This window comes from Maniola hyperantus, chromosome 22 (genome assembly GCF_902806685.2).
Source record: "Maniola hyperantus chromosome 22, iAphHyp1.2, whole genome shotgun sequence".
Taxonomy (NCBI): domain Eukaryota; kingdom Metazoa; phylum Arthropoda; class Insecta; order Lepidoptera; family Nymphalidae; genus Maniola; species Maniola hyperantus.
The window spans coordinates 3,250,926-3,265,926 of record NC_048557.2 but is presented as its reverse complement, the minus strand read 5'-3'; the positions used below and the strand labels follow the sequence as shown (position 1 = coordinate 3,265,926).

The 15,001-nt window shown below is 36.7% G+C and overlaps 2 long non-coding RNA genes and 1 other non-coding gene across 3 annotated transcripts; all 3 read right to left on the bottom strand.

Moving 5' to 3' along the window:
• Positions 1 to 491: 491 nt before the first annotated feature.
• On the bottom strand, positions 492 to 563 carry TRNAQ-CUG (transfer RNA glutamine (anticodon CUG)). Its single transcript has one exon. It is a non-coding gene; the product is annotated as a tRNA-Gln (tRNA).
• Positions 564 to 7,615: 7,052 nt separating this feature from the next.
• Positions 7,616 to 9,770, bottom strand: LOC117992826 (uncharacterized). The gene is made up of 3 exons (XR_004675098.2): positions 9,678 to 9,770; positions 8,138 to 8,198; positions 7,616 to 7,738 (listed from the first exon to the last, which is right to left on the bottom strand). It is a non-coding gene; the product is annotated as an uncharacterized lncRNA (long non-coding RNA).
• Positions 9,771 to 10,980: 1,210 nt separating this feature from the next.
• On the bottom strand, positions 10,981 to 12,896 carry LOC138403940 (uncharacterized). The gene is made up of 4 exons (XR_011238057.1): positions 12,836 to 12,896; positions 12,368 to 12,416; positions 11,772 to 11,877; positions 10,981 to 11,230 (listed from the first exon to the last, which is right to left on the bottom strand). It is a non-coding gene; the product is annotated as an uncharacterized lncRNA (long non-coding RNA).
• Positions 12,897 to 15,001: the final 2,105 nt, after the last annotated feature.

The following is a 15,001-nucleotide window of genomic DNA, read 5'->3' as shown; positions in this document are numbered from 1 at the left end:
TTCAATCTACGATGGTTTCGTCTCGTGATATTTTACGTTTTACGTTTTATTTTTCCTGTATACTATTACTAAGCTTCCGCTGTACGTCCGTCCATCCGTCCGTCCGTCTGACCGTCTGTCTGTCAGCGGGCTGTATCTCGTGAACCATAATAGATAGAGAGTTGAGATTTTCACAAAATATATGTATTTATATTATCGCTATAACAACAAATAATAATAATAATTTCAAAATAGCTGCCATGAAAATTAAAGTGTTATTTCTTGTACGATGGTACGGAACCCTTCGTATGCGAGTCCGACTCGCACTTGAGCGATTTTTACATTTCAAGATCCAAGCTAACAAAACCATAAAAAGTAGAAACACCAAACGCCGACCTAAACTAAATAGCAATTACATTGTATTTCGACAAAAAATTAAAATATTAGCAGACATTAATAAAAATGTATAAAAAACACTTTCAGAGAGAAAAAAAAACAAAAATAAAAAGAACAGGTCCCACCGAGATTTGAACTCGGATCGTTGGATTCAGAGTCCAAAGTGCTAACCATTACACCATGGGACCGTTAAAGGCAGCGTCAAAATTTATATACGTATTCGTCATAGAGATCTACTACGCATGTTCTCATTGTCACCTCCTAGAATGAGAAGGGTTTGAGTCCACCACGCCGGCCAAGTGTGGATTGGCAGAATTCACACTTTAACAACACTATAAAGAACTCTCAGACATGTATAGGTTTCCTAACGATGTTTTCCTTCACCGTTAAAGCAAGTGATATTTTAAATATTAATAAACGCACTTAACTCCGAAAAGTTAGAGGCGTGTGCCCGAGATTGAACCTCTGACCTCCAGAATAAGAGGCCTACCAACGTCTTAACCACCAGGCTATCGCCGCTCTTTGGTATGCATAATAAATTATTTATCTTATCAAAGATACGAAAGTTTTAAATATAAGTCAACTATACGCGCTTAAAACCTGTATTCTTATTAGAAAAATAATTACAGCGGACATAAACGCGCAAATAAGCTTTAAAAAAAGAACAGTCACACACTATTTACGAAAACGCAACAAACTACATCTACCTAAAATTAGAAGGAACCAATTATGGAAAAAAGAATATTCTCTTTGAAGGAGCGCTGTTATACAACAATTTACCTGAAATAATTACAAAAAGCAAAAGTTTTGCTATATTTAAAAAACAACTGATCGAACATTTACAAAAAACCTAAATGAATATGTTAATGTGACCTCTTCCCTATATACCAGTATTGTAACCGTATGAATGTTCTGTCCCGCTAATTCTTTTACTACCTACCTACATAATTATTTTTTGGAGCATTAATGTTAGATATTAAGTACTAGATAGTGACACTTAGATACCATGTAATACCATAAATTTAAGTAATTAAATTAATGTAAACAGTAATTCTCGATATATATAAGTGAACTGTTGTGTTCTTTATTGAGAAATAAATGTCTTTAAACCGATCTTCTCTATATATAAAAATGAATCGCTAAATGTGTTGGTGATCACCAAATCTCGAAAACAGCTGAACCGATTTCGCTAAATCTTTTTCATAACATTCCTTGAAGTACGAGGATGGTTCTTACGGAGAGAACTTACAAAAAATTTATTGGCTGTTAGGCGGTACGAAGTTCGGCAGGGCAGCTAGTAGTAAATAGATGACAAAATCACAGTCCTTGTTGCTTTGTCGACAATAAGCTTACCGCGCACTCATCCCGGATCGAAGCAGCGCTAATCTGCTTACGGCGAACGTGTCGCTGCATCGCAACACACTAATTCTTGCTCTAAACCAAACTCACAAAACTTTACACTCACTTTTGTTCCTTTTTAGACGTGAGCACAGGTCCCCTCTCAGAATAAGGATTAAGGCCACAGTCCACCACGCTGGCCAAGTGCAGATTGGCAGACTTTACACACCTTTGAGAAGAATCGGGCATGCGTTTCTATTTTTAAAACGCACATACTCGTATTACGCCTCGGTGCTCGTACCTAACTGCGAAAAGTTAGAGGTCCGTGCTCGGGATCAAGCCCCCGACCTTCTGACTAGGACAGCAATGTCAACCACCAGGCTATACCGATAGGATTTATACTTAAGTACCTATTGAAAATTAAAAATCTTCGTTTAAAATCCTCCATGCTACGAAATGGCTACGAATAACTAGATAGTTGTTATTCGTAGCTTCAACGCGGTTTCCAGTACCCGGTAGGAAATATTGTACATCGACCATCGGTCATTGAGACCGACAAAACGTCACATAGGTATGAGTGATAGAGACAACGCTCTACGAAGCCGAAATCTCTTTCTTAAAGTTGGTATACAATATTTCCTGCCGGCTACTGTATTTAGATATCCTTGTGTCATTAATTCTTTCAAAGCGCGTTTTTTCAGTCTACAATTTTTACAACATAAGATTTTATTGGTATACTAAATGTATGAATACAAAAAAATGTTAGAATGCCTCTCAAAGAAAAAAAAAAGAATAACTCAAGGATAAATCAGCGGGCGGTCCCTAGGGAGAGGCGCGAAATCGCGAAATCGTCTCAAATGAAATTTCTCACTTCTAAGCATATAACACACCTACTTCTAATATTCCAAATACATAATAAATTGAACTCTAACGCTTTGATATTAAAGTCAAGTTTTGGTTAATTTAATAAACAGGCTTAGTCTATATAGACTATAGAGGAAACTTCCACGCGTAAAATATATTCGGGGAAGCAAATTGTTCCTCAAATATAGTGTAGGAACTGCGACTTACTTTCCTGAATACGGGAACAGGGAGATTGTTAATGGTGATAATATCATAGCAGATAAATAAGAAAAGGTTTTTTTCAAAATTCTTTCTTGCTCCTTTCATGCCTGAGGCATAAATTGAGCCGGGCGGCAATTCTTTTGTATGTAAAGGACGTAACATAGAACACTTACGTCAGGCGTTTCTTGGGCTAACGTAAATGTTGGAATTTATCTTCTAGCTTTTCATACAATGTTTTATTTATACCTATGTCCTATACCATCCTGAACGTACTCGTACTTTCATATCTAATTTTTTATGTAAGTACTTCATCATCATGATCAACCCATCGCCGGCTCACTACAGAGCACGGGTCTCCTCTCAGACTGAGAAGGGTTTTGGCCATAGTCTACCACGTCACTTCACATACACTTGAGAACATTATGGAGAACTCTCAGGCATGCAGGTTTCCTCACGATGTTTTCCTTCATGGTAAAGCAAGTGGTATTTAATTAATTAAAACGCACATAAGACCGAAAAGTTAGAGGTGTGTGCCCGGGATCGAACCTCTGACCTCCGATTAGAAGGCGGACGTCCTAACCACTAGGCTATAATAGCTTGTTAAGTACTTATGATACATATTATATGCGCCGCTTCTTGAGAAGTTACACTTTAAAGTCCCTAGCAATACTCATCCTCGCTTCTTTTCAATGTTTCACACACCGCATACGGCATACGCATACCAATTTTCGTAGAAACTCGTTTATGCTTAGATCTGCCTCATCGTTTAATAAAATTTGTAAAAATGACAAAAATTTGGACCTATTCTGCATCACTGGTACCACTATTCGGAAAGCTCTGGCCAATGAATTCTTTAACGCTCATACTTCAGTTAAATAATTCGTTGGCCAGATCTCGTTTCTCGTTTTTTTATTTTATTATTATTCCCTGAATTTTCTTTCCCCCAGTCGAGTTTTTTTTTGTTATTCGATGTGTATTCTATCTGTGAAAACTTGTCATTAGCTTTAATCTTCTTCTGTTTTTACCTATTCATTTTTTCATATTAGCTGTAAGTTTTCCTGTTAAATAAAATAAAATAAAATAAATAAAAAGAGAAATTTATACAACGTAAAGCTACCGGGTTTAGAAACTTAAAAAAATTGCCTGAAGGTTTTCTTTATAATTATACATCATGCCCGCGACTTCGTCCGCGTGGATTTAGGTTTTTTTTTTAAATCCCATGGGACCAAATAGTGGGCATTACCTACTTCATCATGATCAACCCTTCAAGGGCCGACTACTGAGCCAGGTCTCCTTTCAGAATGAGAAGAGCTTAGGCCATAGTCCGTCACCGCTGGCTTAGCTGAGTGAATATTGGCTGATGTTTTCCTTCACCATTTAAAGCAATTGATAAATATTTAATTGACCACGAAGCTATCACGGTTTCACTTACTAACAGCCGCACTCAGATTCGCTTAATCGTTACTTAAGGCATTCCTTATCCATACCAGAGATAATATATAACAAATATATTATCTCTGTCCATACCAATTAATGCCTTAAGTAACCATTAAGCGACTCTGAGTGCGGCTGTTAGTCTAGTATAATCAAGTGTACTATAAAAATAAATAAAACAAGATGTACCTACGTATAACACGTTCCAAGCAATAAGGAAGGTGCAACGGCAAATTTATATCTCAATTTTAGATCCTTTACTCGTAAAGTTCGGTCCAAGAAAATAATAAGTCAGCATTTAGCCTATCCCGGGTTGCACCAATGAGTAATAGCTCCATAAACATTATTTGTTACCTATAAGAAATTGCAGCACTGCCCGTGCCCCAAATGGTAATCAATAACTCAGAAGGTGTTACCTAGGCTTTATAATAGCTTTAAACTGGCATTACGTTGCACCTCCATTATATTTGAAACCAGCTTTATTTACTACCAAAAATTCGCTCTGTAAGTAAATCCCAACCTTATCTTTATTTACATAAAGTGGAGATCGCTATGGTATGTGTTTTGGAATGGCAAATGTATAGTTGTAGAGCTCATATACCAGCATGGTTCTCATGGGAGCACTATAAGGCCAAACAAGCAAGTTATCGGGCCAATAGTTTTTGTTTATCATAAGTTTTATGGTTGGTTAAGTTATTATCTACTTATAAATAGCACGAGTACATTTTATTTTAGCTCCATTAGCCAGGTATTTAATTTAAAAAGAAAAAAACCCGACTGGTTTGCACGATGCAAACCATCGTGGGTGTTTATTCATTTATTCCGCAAAATATAAGCCTGGCTGTGAACATCAAACTGATCCTTTGCGCAAAAAATGAATAAACACCGATAAATGTGCGAAGGATCAGCCTGGCTGATAACCAGGCTGATACTTTACGCATCAACTCTGATTGAATCCGCACTTGGGCAGCGTAGTGGACTATGGCCAAACCCTTCTCATTCTGAGAAGAGACCCGTTCTCAATAGTAACCGGTAAAGTTAGAGGTGCGTGCTCGGAATCGAACCCCCGATCACCCGAATAGGAAACCAACAACTTAACCACTAGGCGTTCACCTCTAAAAAAATTGCGCATCGTTATTGAATCAGAAGTCTAAATATATAAAAGGAAAAGGTGACTGACTGACTGACTGACTGATCTATCAACGCACAACTCAAACTACTGGACGGATCGGGCTGAAATTTGGCATGCAGATAGCTATTATGATGTAGGCATCCGCTAAGAAAGGATTTTTGAAAATTCCACCCCTAAGGGGGTAAAATAGGGGTTTGAATTTTGTGTAGTCCACGCGGACGAAGTCGCGAGCATAAGCTAGTTTGTTATAAAATAATTAGGAATATCAATTGTTTTTCCAAAAGAGTTAGCAATAATATTGTAACAAGGGATCAGCGAAGGAAACAAAATGTTTTATTAGAAAATCCTCGCGAACATCGATAATGGAGGAGGAGCAATACAAAGGGTAGTTATTTTGGGCTTAAATCAAAGGATTCCGCACGAGTGAGATAATCAGCTTTGCTTATGTACGAACAAAATACTTACGAAAGCTTCTTTGGCACAAAGCGAATATACATGCAAATACAACAATATTGAGGATATAGACCACTAATTTAGACCCGCGACTTCTTCCGCGTGGACTTCATACATTTCAAGCCCCTATTTTGACCCCTTAAGGAATGGAATTTTCAAAAACTATTAGTGTGGTGTAACCACAAATTCACGGTTTTCAGATTTTTCCCCTAATGTCTGCTATAAGACCTAACTACCTGCCAAATTTCATGATTTCATAAAAATTCCTGTCAACGGGAAGTATCCTGTAGGTTTCTTGACAGACAGACAGACGGACAGACATACAGACAACAAAGTGTTCTTAGAAGGGTTCCGTTGTTCCTTTTGAGGTACGTAACCCTAAAAGTTGATTTAAAAAAAACTTAAATCCACGCGGACGAAGTCGCGGGCATCATCTAGTAAAGAATATTTCATTCATAAAAAGTAGTAGGAGGTGATGTGATGAATGTGATTTTTTTCCATTTCTTTAACTAAAGAAATGGAAAAAAATCACATTGATCGATGATTGCGATGTTTCGATGCCATTTCTATTACATTACTCAGGATTCTGTGATTTAAAAATACTATTTTATTTTATTTTATTCAAAAAGCTATTTTCCTTCGGTCAATGTTTAGAATCGAGTCCTGAGAAAAATAATTAAAAAATATAGACCCTGTTTCTTTGATGTAAGTAATATATTTAACTGCAGAATTTATTACAGCGGAAATATTTGCTGAAATAATATTTATTTTCGTTCTTCGCTCTTCTTTTTCGTCGTTCTATCTTAAATGTTTAGGATGAATGGTACCTGAAAGATTTTTTTTAGCGAACAACACATTTTTTTTAAACGACGACGACCTGCAGCGTTCTTTCGTGGCCTATAGCTTTAGAGATAAGGCCGCCTTGCATGCTACGGCTATTAGATTAAGATTCTTGTATGTTTTTACTATGTTTACTTGTGTTGTTGTTGTGTGCAATAAAGTATAAATAAATAATAATAATAAAAAAAATACCTACCTATATTGTACTGAATGCCTTCTTATACTAGTGGTTAGCATATTCGACTGCAGATAAGAGGCCCTGAGTTCGATTCTCGGGCCGGGCCAAAAATGTTTAAGTATTGGATTTTCTGTTGAGAAATTCTCAGTATTAGCTCGGAGTTAGGACCTTGGTAGTGTTTCAACTTTCAAGCCCGTGTTTCGGAAAGCACAAGCGGTCGGTCTTGCGCCTGATCTCTCTCCAGTCGTGTTGGATCTCCGTCCCATCGGGCTATGAGAGCGATAGAATAAAGAGCGCATATGTGTTATAAAAAAAACCTTCTGCGCAGATAGAGATTCTGTGAGATTAAACACCGAGTTCAAAATTGAGTTGGCTACCCGACGTGTGCTACTTTGCTATAAAAAAGTATCTTCGCATTATTGCCTTTCGTCCAGATGGACAGAAGGATCACTCCGCAAAGACTAGGGGGATGATAGTGATGGCTGTACTAGGCTTCACCTCCATTTGCGTATGGAACCCTAAATATAAAAAAAACTAGATGATACCCGCGACGTCGTCCGCGTGGATTTAGGTTTTTGAAAATCCTGTGGGAACTCTGCAACTTTTCGGGATAAAAAGTAGCCTATGTCCTTCCCCGAGATGCAAACTATCTCTGTACCAAATTTCGTTAAAATCGGTTGAACAGTTGAGACGTGAAAAGCTAGCAGACAGACAGACACACTTTCGCATTTATAATATTAAATAATATAATAATAGTAAAATAGTAAATAGTATAGAGTATGTATTGATGGTTTTACCTAGTTGCTCTGCTACCTCACTGCAAGACATTCTAGTACAGTATGCTATGCTGTCAGCTCCACATACACATGTGTTGCATTCTATTCGGAAAACGGAAAACGGTCTGCACTTGGTGGCAGTGCCAGCTGAAAATATTAATTTTTCATCATCATCATGATCAACCCATCGCCGGCTCACTATAGAGCACGGGTCTCCTCTCAGAGTGAGAAGGGGTTTGGCCAAGTCTACCACGCGGGCCATGTGCGGATTGGTAGACTTCACACACCTTTGAGAACATAATATTATGGAGAACTCTCAGGCATGCAGGTTTCCTCACGATGTTTTCCTTCACCGTTAAAGCAAGTGATATTCAATCAATCAAAACGCACATAACTCCGAAAAGTCAGAGGTGCGTGCCCGGGATTATTTTTTAGTTAAACAGAAATGTATACTTAATGAGATGATGCCCGCCACCGCGTGGACTTAGATTTTTAAAATCCCGTGCTAGTCTAGATAATATATTATGTATAGATATAAACACTAACATCGTCTCCAAAGGAGTAGTATATCGTCATCGGGATATCTTGCACCAACTACAATAAAAAGCTGAAACAAAAGTTACCTATAGAAACAAGTCGTAATTTAAAAAGTTACAAGTTGAAAACTAAAACCCGAATAGGACGAATTAAGACCACCGCTGAAATAAAAATAATAAACGCTGAAATATTATAATAAAATTGTTTTTCGGTCGCTTGGTATATTTCAATGTGGTAGTATTATTTATATTTATGAACTCAAAATTTTCTCCGCTTTCATTTGACACCCCACTTGATACAATAGCAAAAAAAATTTGAGACCCCCACTTTTTTGAGTGCAACATCCGCATATTGATTTCGTTCATTTAAAATGTAGCCTATGTCCCCTGGATTATAATAACAAATCGATTGACACATCATTCAACAAAATCAGCACAGTAGTTTAGGCGCCACGGTGGAACACACATAAATACAAAATACATACTTAAGTACACCATACATGTACATAAATCGATATTACAATATCGATTTATGTACATGAATATAATGAATTGCATATTCATCAAATGCATTTCATACTTTCATACATCATTTCCATAAACGGATTTTGATTTCAATTAAACATAAAATATTATATTGAAAGTATTTTCACAGATTTTAATGTGGTAAAATACCAATAACTATCTGGATAAATGATAATCAGTTTCGTAATGACGACCTCACTAGCGTAGTGGACAGTGCGGTGGTCCTTCTTTTATGTGTAAAGTCCCGGATTCACTTCCCAGCAGAGGCAATTCGGATACTCATAAAAATACTAATAATAACTGTCCTGACGGATTTATCACACAGCCTTTAGAAACTTGAAATTTTTATACTACGTTCCTTTTATGATGTGGGCACTCACTACGAAAGGATCTTCAGAAAATCCACCTTTAGAGCGATCACGCACTCATCCGATCCGAATCCGTTCATAATACCATTTTAACTCTATGCTCTATGCGTTTTTTTTTATTTAAAAAAATAAAAAAAACGCTCGCTCACTATTGGCTACAATGCATTGTTGCAACAAGAATCGCACAAATTCAGCCAATCATAACAATTGAGATTGTAATAATGATTGATGCAGGTTTTAGACAATCGCCCTACTGATTCACCTTTAAAATAAGGACTAAAATCGCACTTTTGACATGAAATGTACATAAAGATACATAAAGTTAAAGGAACGCTTACACGGACAATTAAAATTCCACAGTTCCAGGCAATTTAGTCTATTATGTTTTTTTTTAGTCTATTATGATGTAACGAGTCACGACCACATGAAGCAATTTACTGCAATAGCCAGCAATACCTGAAAATTTCAGCTATGTTATGCGAAATAATTGCTCCAGATTGGTCCACTTATTGCTCCAGATTGATCCATAGTCCATATAAGTTGCCGAGCAACAATTACTTAAAAAATTGCCCATGTAAGCGTTATGGGTTTAATGAATATGGCATATCCGTTTTAGGTTAGCTTGTTTTACTGGTTAAAATAAAATGTAGCACTTACTACGATGAACGAAAATATTATTGCCTTGTACATTTCGATAAGGTGAAATTAGAAATAAATTGTTTTTTTTTATAGTCGATAGCTATTTTACGCTATAGGTATAGGCATTACGTGTACCAATACTAAAATACATTTATCATCTTTAGTATTAAGTAAGAAAACTAGCTAAGTGCGAGTCAGGCTTTTGACGACCTCCCTGGCGCAGTGGTGAGCGCTGTGGTCTTATTAGTGGGAGGTCCCGGGTTCGATTCCTGGCAGGGGTTTGGAATTTTTTAAAAATTTATAATTTCTAAATTTCTGGTCTGGTCTGGTGGGAGGCTTCGGCCGTGGGTAGTTACCACCCTACCGGCAGAAGCCGTGCCGCCAAGCGATTTAGCGTTCCGGTACGATGCCGTGTAGAAACCAAAGGGGTATGGGTTTAATAAAAACTGCCATACCCCTTCCAGGTTAGCCCGCTATCATCTTAGACTGCATCATCACTTACCATCAGGTGAGATTGCAGTCAAGGGCTAACTTGTATCTGAATAAAAAAAAAAAAAAAAGGCTCGCGCACCGGGGGTTCCATACTAGAGTCGTATTTTTTCGACATTTTGCACGATAAACAAAAAACTATGATGCATAAAAATAAATCAAAAACCACTTATTTATTTAGACGATACCTTTAAGTTTGAAAGCATATTTTTTAATATCTCTATCATCTAAATTCGGATCCCATGGATTTAGAAAGTAATTCTTATTGTACTAAGAATTCATCACCATCATGATCAACCCATCGCTGGCTCATTGGAGAGCACGGGTCTCCTCTCAGAGTAAGAAGGGTTTGGCCATAGTCTACCATGCTGGTCATGTGCAGATTGGTAGACTTCACACACCTTTGAGAACATTATGGAGAACTCTCAGGCATGCAGGTATCCTCACGATGATTTCCTTCCGCGAATGTACTAAAAATTAGTACTTAAAATTTCTTTGTCGAATCCAGATACACTTGAGCAAAGGCGAAATATAAAGACGGAATCAAAATTTTCATTACTTAATTTTTTTTCCTGTAGTTTTTTCTTGAGTATTTTTTCTAGTATTAGGCTATTTTCCTAAATACTTATTTTGTGATCAATGATTCATTTTGTGATCAATGATTTAATTAGTAAAACTTTAAATTCGTACGCTTGACTGTTCGTCTGGCTGCACCTATTTGGATTTAAAGCACAACCGAGATACGTCTTAGCTTAGATTTGGACATTAGAGGCTTATTTTCAACGTTAGAAAATATCTTAGTTCCATGAAAGAATTAATGAAAAACTTAGCCATAACTAGTATATTATCAGTAGAAAATGGAAAAAATAACATTTCAAAGGTAATAAACGAGGAATTCAGTTGACACTTGGTGTTTTATTAAGATATCAATATTTTTTATTTATTACTCAATTTGTCAGAATATAAATGTATAATTATAATTTCATTGGTGTTATAGCTGGCATCATAGCTGAAATGATTAAATAATTAACTATTTATTATTTTATATCCATAGATCGATTAATTGATTTCTTCTTGCGCACCTGAAAAATAAATGTTTTGTTAAAACCTTTGCTATAACGAAATAATCTTTATCTGCCTGTCTGGATAGTCGGAAGTATTTTGATAACTTTTCTTAGCGATAGCGATTTTACTTTATCATCATCAATCTTATCTTTAGCCCATCGCCAGCACTCAACACAGGTCTCCTCTCATAATGAGAAAGGTTTAGGTCATAGTCCACCATGCTGGTAATTTGCGAATTGATAGACTTCACACTTTAATTGTCTGTGCTTCACACACCTTTGGGAACATTATGGAGAACTCTCAGGCATGCAAGTTTCCTCACGGTGTTTTCCTTCACAGTTAAAAAAGTGCTATTTACGGACTTAAAACGCACATAGCTTCGAAAAGTTACAGGGTTACATGTTTCCTCATGGTGTTTTCCTTCACAGGTATTTAGATAGATACTTAACATGCACATAGCTCCGAAAAGTTACAGGTTTAAGTTACCCGTCCCGACTGAACCCCAACTTGATTGTATAGTAGGTACTTAACAATGCTTAATAAGGGAAAGATTCTTACTATCGATCGACACAACCCATTTTAGTGCAGATACTGAAGCCATCAGCTGTACAAAAACAAGAGTTGCAATCCTCATAGAATTCCGTAAATGGTTCGCATTCTGCAGCTAAAAGAAAATATTTTTTTTAAAGAATATTAGCCAAGTTTATCATGTTTATGATAATGAATCACCCCTTTATTCTCCAATTAAGCGTAAAGCTTCTGCTAGGAGTAGGTACGACAATAGTGCAACGGGTGGGGTTTGAACCGGCGACCTTTCGGTTTTCAGTCCGCTCCTTTAACCGTTGAGCTATCGAGGCTCTATCGTTAGAGATAAAGCTATGCAGGTTTCTACGTAAAGCATAATAGCACACATGTTTTTTACAGGACCCTTACTGATGTCTTATAAGGATTCGAATCTGAGACGGCTTTGACTCCACACGATCTCACGTCTTGGCTACCAAGGAGTTTACCCGTGCACATGCACCGTATACCTACGCATAATATACCTATAGCACGCAACAGGTCGAGATGGCAATCAGAGAAGGAACGCCCCGCACACCCGCCTCATACCCTGATTGGCATTCCAACCTGTCGCGGGCTATAGAGCAACTTACCTCCACCAGAATTCGTAACTGCACTTCTTGAATGAACTGAAGAAATTATCTGAAACAACAATCGTGATATTTTTATACAAACAAATTAAATAGGAATCAAAAAATTGACAGTTTTTTTTTAAATTCATAAACTAACACTTCTGCAATCAGACTTGCTGGCAAGTGATGATTCAGCGTAAGATGGAGCGCGCTTGCCTAGAAGATACCTAAGATTAGCGGTGTATTAAAATTGGAGGGGAAAACTGATGCTGGAAGGGCGCTCTATACCATTGTGGTTCGAATTAGAAACGAGAAAATAAAACTTTGACTAATCGTTGTTGATCGCTGGCAAAGTCGGAGGAAAGAGATCCCGCGGACGAAGCCCGAGACGTTGGCCCGCAGGTACGAGAAGCAGTCGACACACCCTTCTGCAGACTGCAATGCTTTCCGTTCGGCGGTTTTATTTTATTTATTTAATGTAAAACTCACCATGATGAATAAAATAAATATATTTTTGTTCATTTTGTAAAGTAGGTAACACACTTCTTATAATAAGTATAATAAATCGGGGACTGCTGGTCATTTTATAGTTTTTTTTCTGTTAAGGTTAATTACATAGTGACAATCGATTTATTTTGTTTAGATGAAAGAAAATTTTCTGTATGCTTACACGCACATATTCACGGTTACATTTTCTATTATTTTTATTAAGTTATTTATTGCATATTACATATTTGAATAAAAGTAATATGCAATTCATAAGTAGTAAGTAATCGTTTTAGGTAAAGAACATAAATAACATTAACAAAATAAAAACAAGACGCTAAATAGACAATTTTTTTTATACCATTTTAACTCTGTGTCTACTGTCATGTCAATAGTACGGTTCACCTAAAAAATCGTTCTTTGGAGATGACAGTTGACACATAAAGTTGAAATGGCGAGTGAGATCTTATTTTGTACGCAATATAATTCTACAGATTGTTATACAACAGATTATATACAATCTAGAAACTAAATTAAATTGACAGGTCTATAAATCTAGAGCCGTTATTCTAAAAGTTGGCTTCTAATGTCCGGTTAAACTGTGATAGCCTAGTGGTTAGAACCTAATCGGAGGTCAGGAGTTCGATCCCAGGCACGCACATCTAACTTTTCGGAGTTATGTGCGTTTTATGTAATTATTAATTAAATATAACTTGCTTTAACGAAAACATCGTGAGGAAACCTGCATGCCTTCTAGAGTTCTCCATAATGTTCTCAAAGGTATGTGAAGTCTGCCAATCTGCACTTGGTCAGCGTGGTAGACTATGGCTAAAACCCTTCTCACTCTGTGAAGAGACTCGTGCTATGTAGGAGAGCCGGCGATGGGTTGATCATGATGATGAACCTCCTATCTTTAATCTGTCGATACGTTATTTATCAAAAATTCTATGGTCTGTTTAGATATACAACAACGTTGATCTATTAGAGATAGATTGGATATTGAAACCGGATGTTAATCGATTTCGATTGTCGAACGACATTTGCAACAGTGTAAGTACATCTTCTTGGAATGTACAAAGCTGCAGGAACACGGACAAGTCACCGACAATGCCTGAAAGCCAATTACAGCACGTAGATACCGCTCGAGAACTTCTATATTGGTGCTTGCTAATTGGGAATCATACAGAGAAGTTACAACCATAAATGCGAAAGTGTGTTTGTTTGATGGTTTTTTGGTTTGTCCTTCAATCACGTCGCAACGGTGCAACGGATTGACGCGATTTTTTGCATGGGTATTGATAAAGACCTGGAAAGTGACATAGGCTACTTTTTATCCTGGAAAATTAAAGAGATTTTTAAAAACCAAATTCCACGCGGACGAAGTCGCGGGCGCTATTAGGTATATAAAATAAGTGATAAGATCAATAAATAAAAATAAAATAATTTCGGTTCAAAATGAATTACCTAAATCATACCTGATATAGCTATTATAAAATAATGTAAACCGGTACCTTGTATGTAATTGTATAAATTATATTTACTATGTATCTATTGTTAAAGTACCTAACTTTGCAATACCCTAACGGGGCTTCATGTAATAATGAAAGCAAATGAATAAACAATAAATAAATAACTGTTTAAATACCTTTTTAAAGTAAAAACTTTTAGGGTTCCGTACCCGAATGGTGCCTACAGGACCCTATTATTAAGTCTACGCTGTCTCGTTTTAACTGTGTCTTAAGTCTGAGCAAAGGCAAAATACGGTCTATAGATTTCAGTCTGATTGTCCTTGGGACTGTACCCTATTTGTACTTTTGCTATATATCACGTCCCTTACATAAATAGGGGTAATATCAGCTCTATGTTAAGTATATATTTCACAGCCTGCCTTCAGTATCGAAGCTGTGTATAATTTTTCAAGAATTTCAAACTAATTACCCACCGAAGCGGTTGGCAGCCATTACTTAGTTTAAATCAACGGCTATCACTCGCAGAACCCGCTTTTTTGTTTGCCCACAGTTAATTGGAAATGGTACGGACTGGAAATTTGAATAGAATGGGTTATTCTTGCGGAAGGAAAAAGTTTAATTAATATTGTTCTTAAATTATTAATATTTTCATCTGATTGTCTCTTGGTCGTTTTCACAGAATTTTAAATAAGTTAATAGA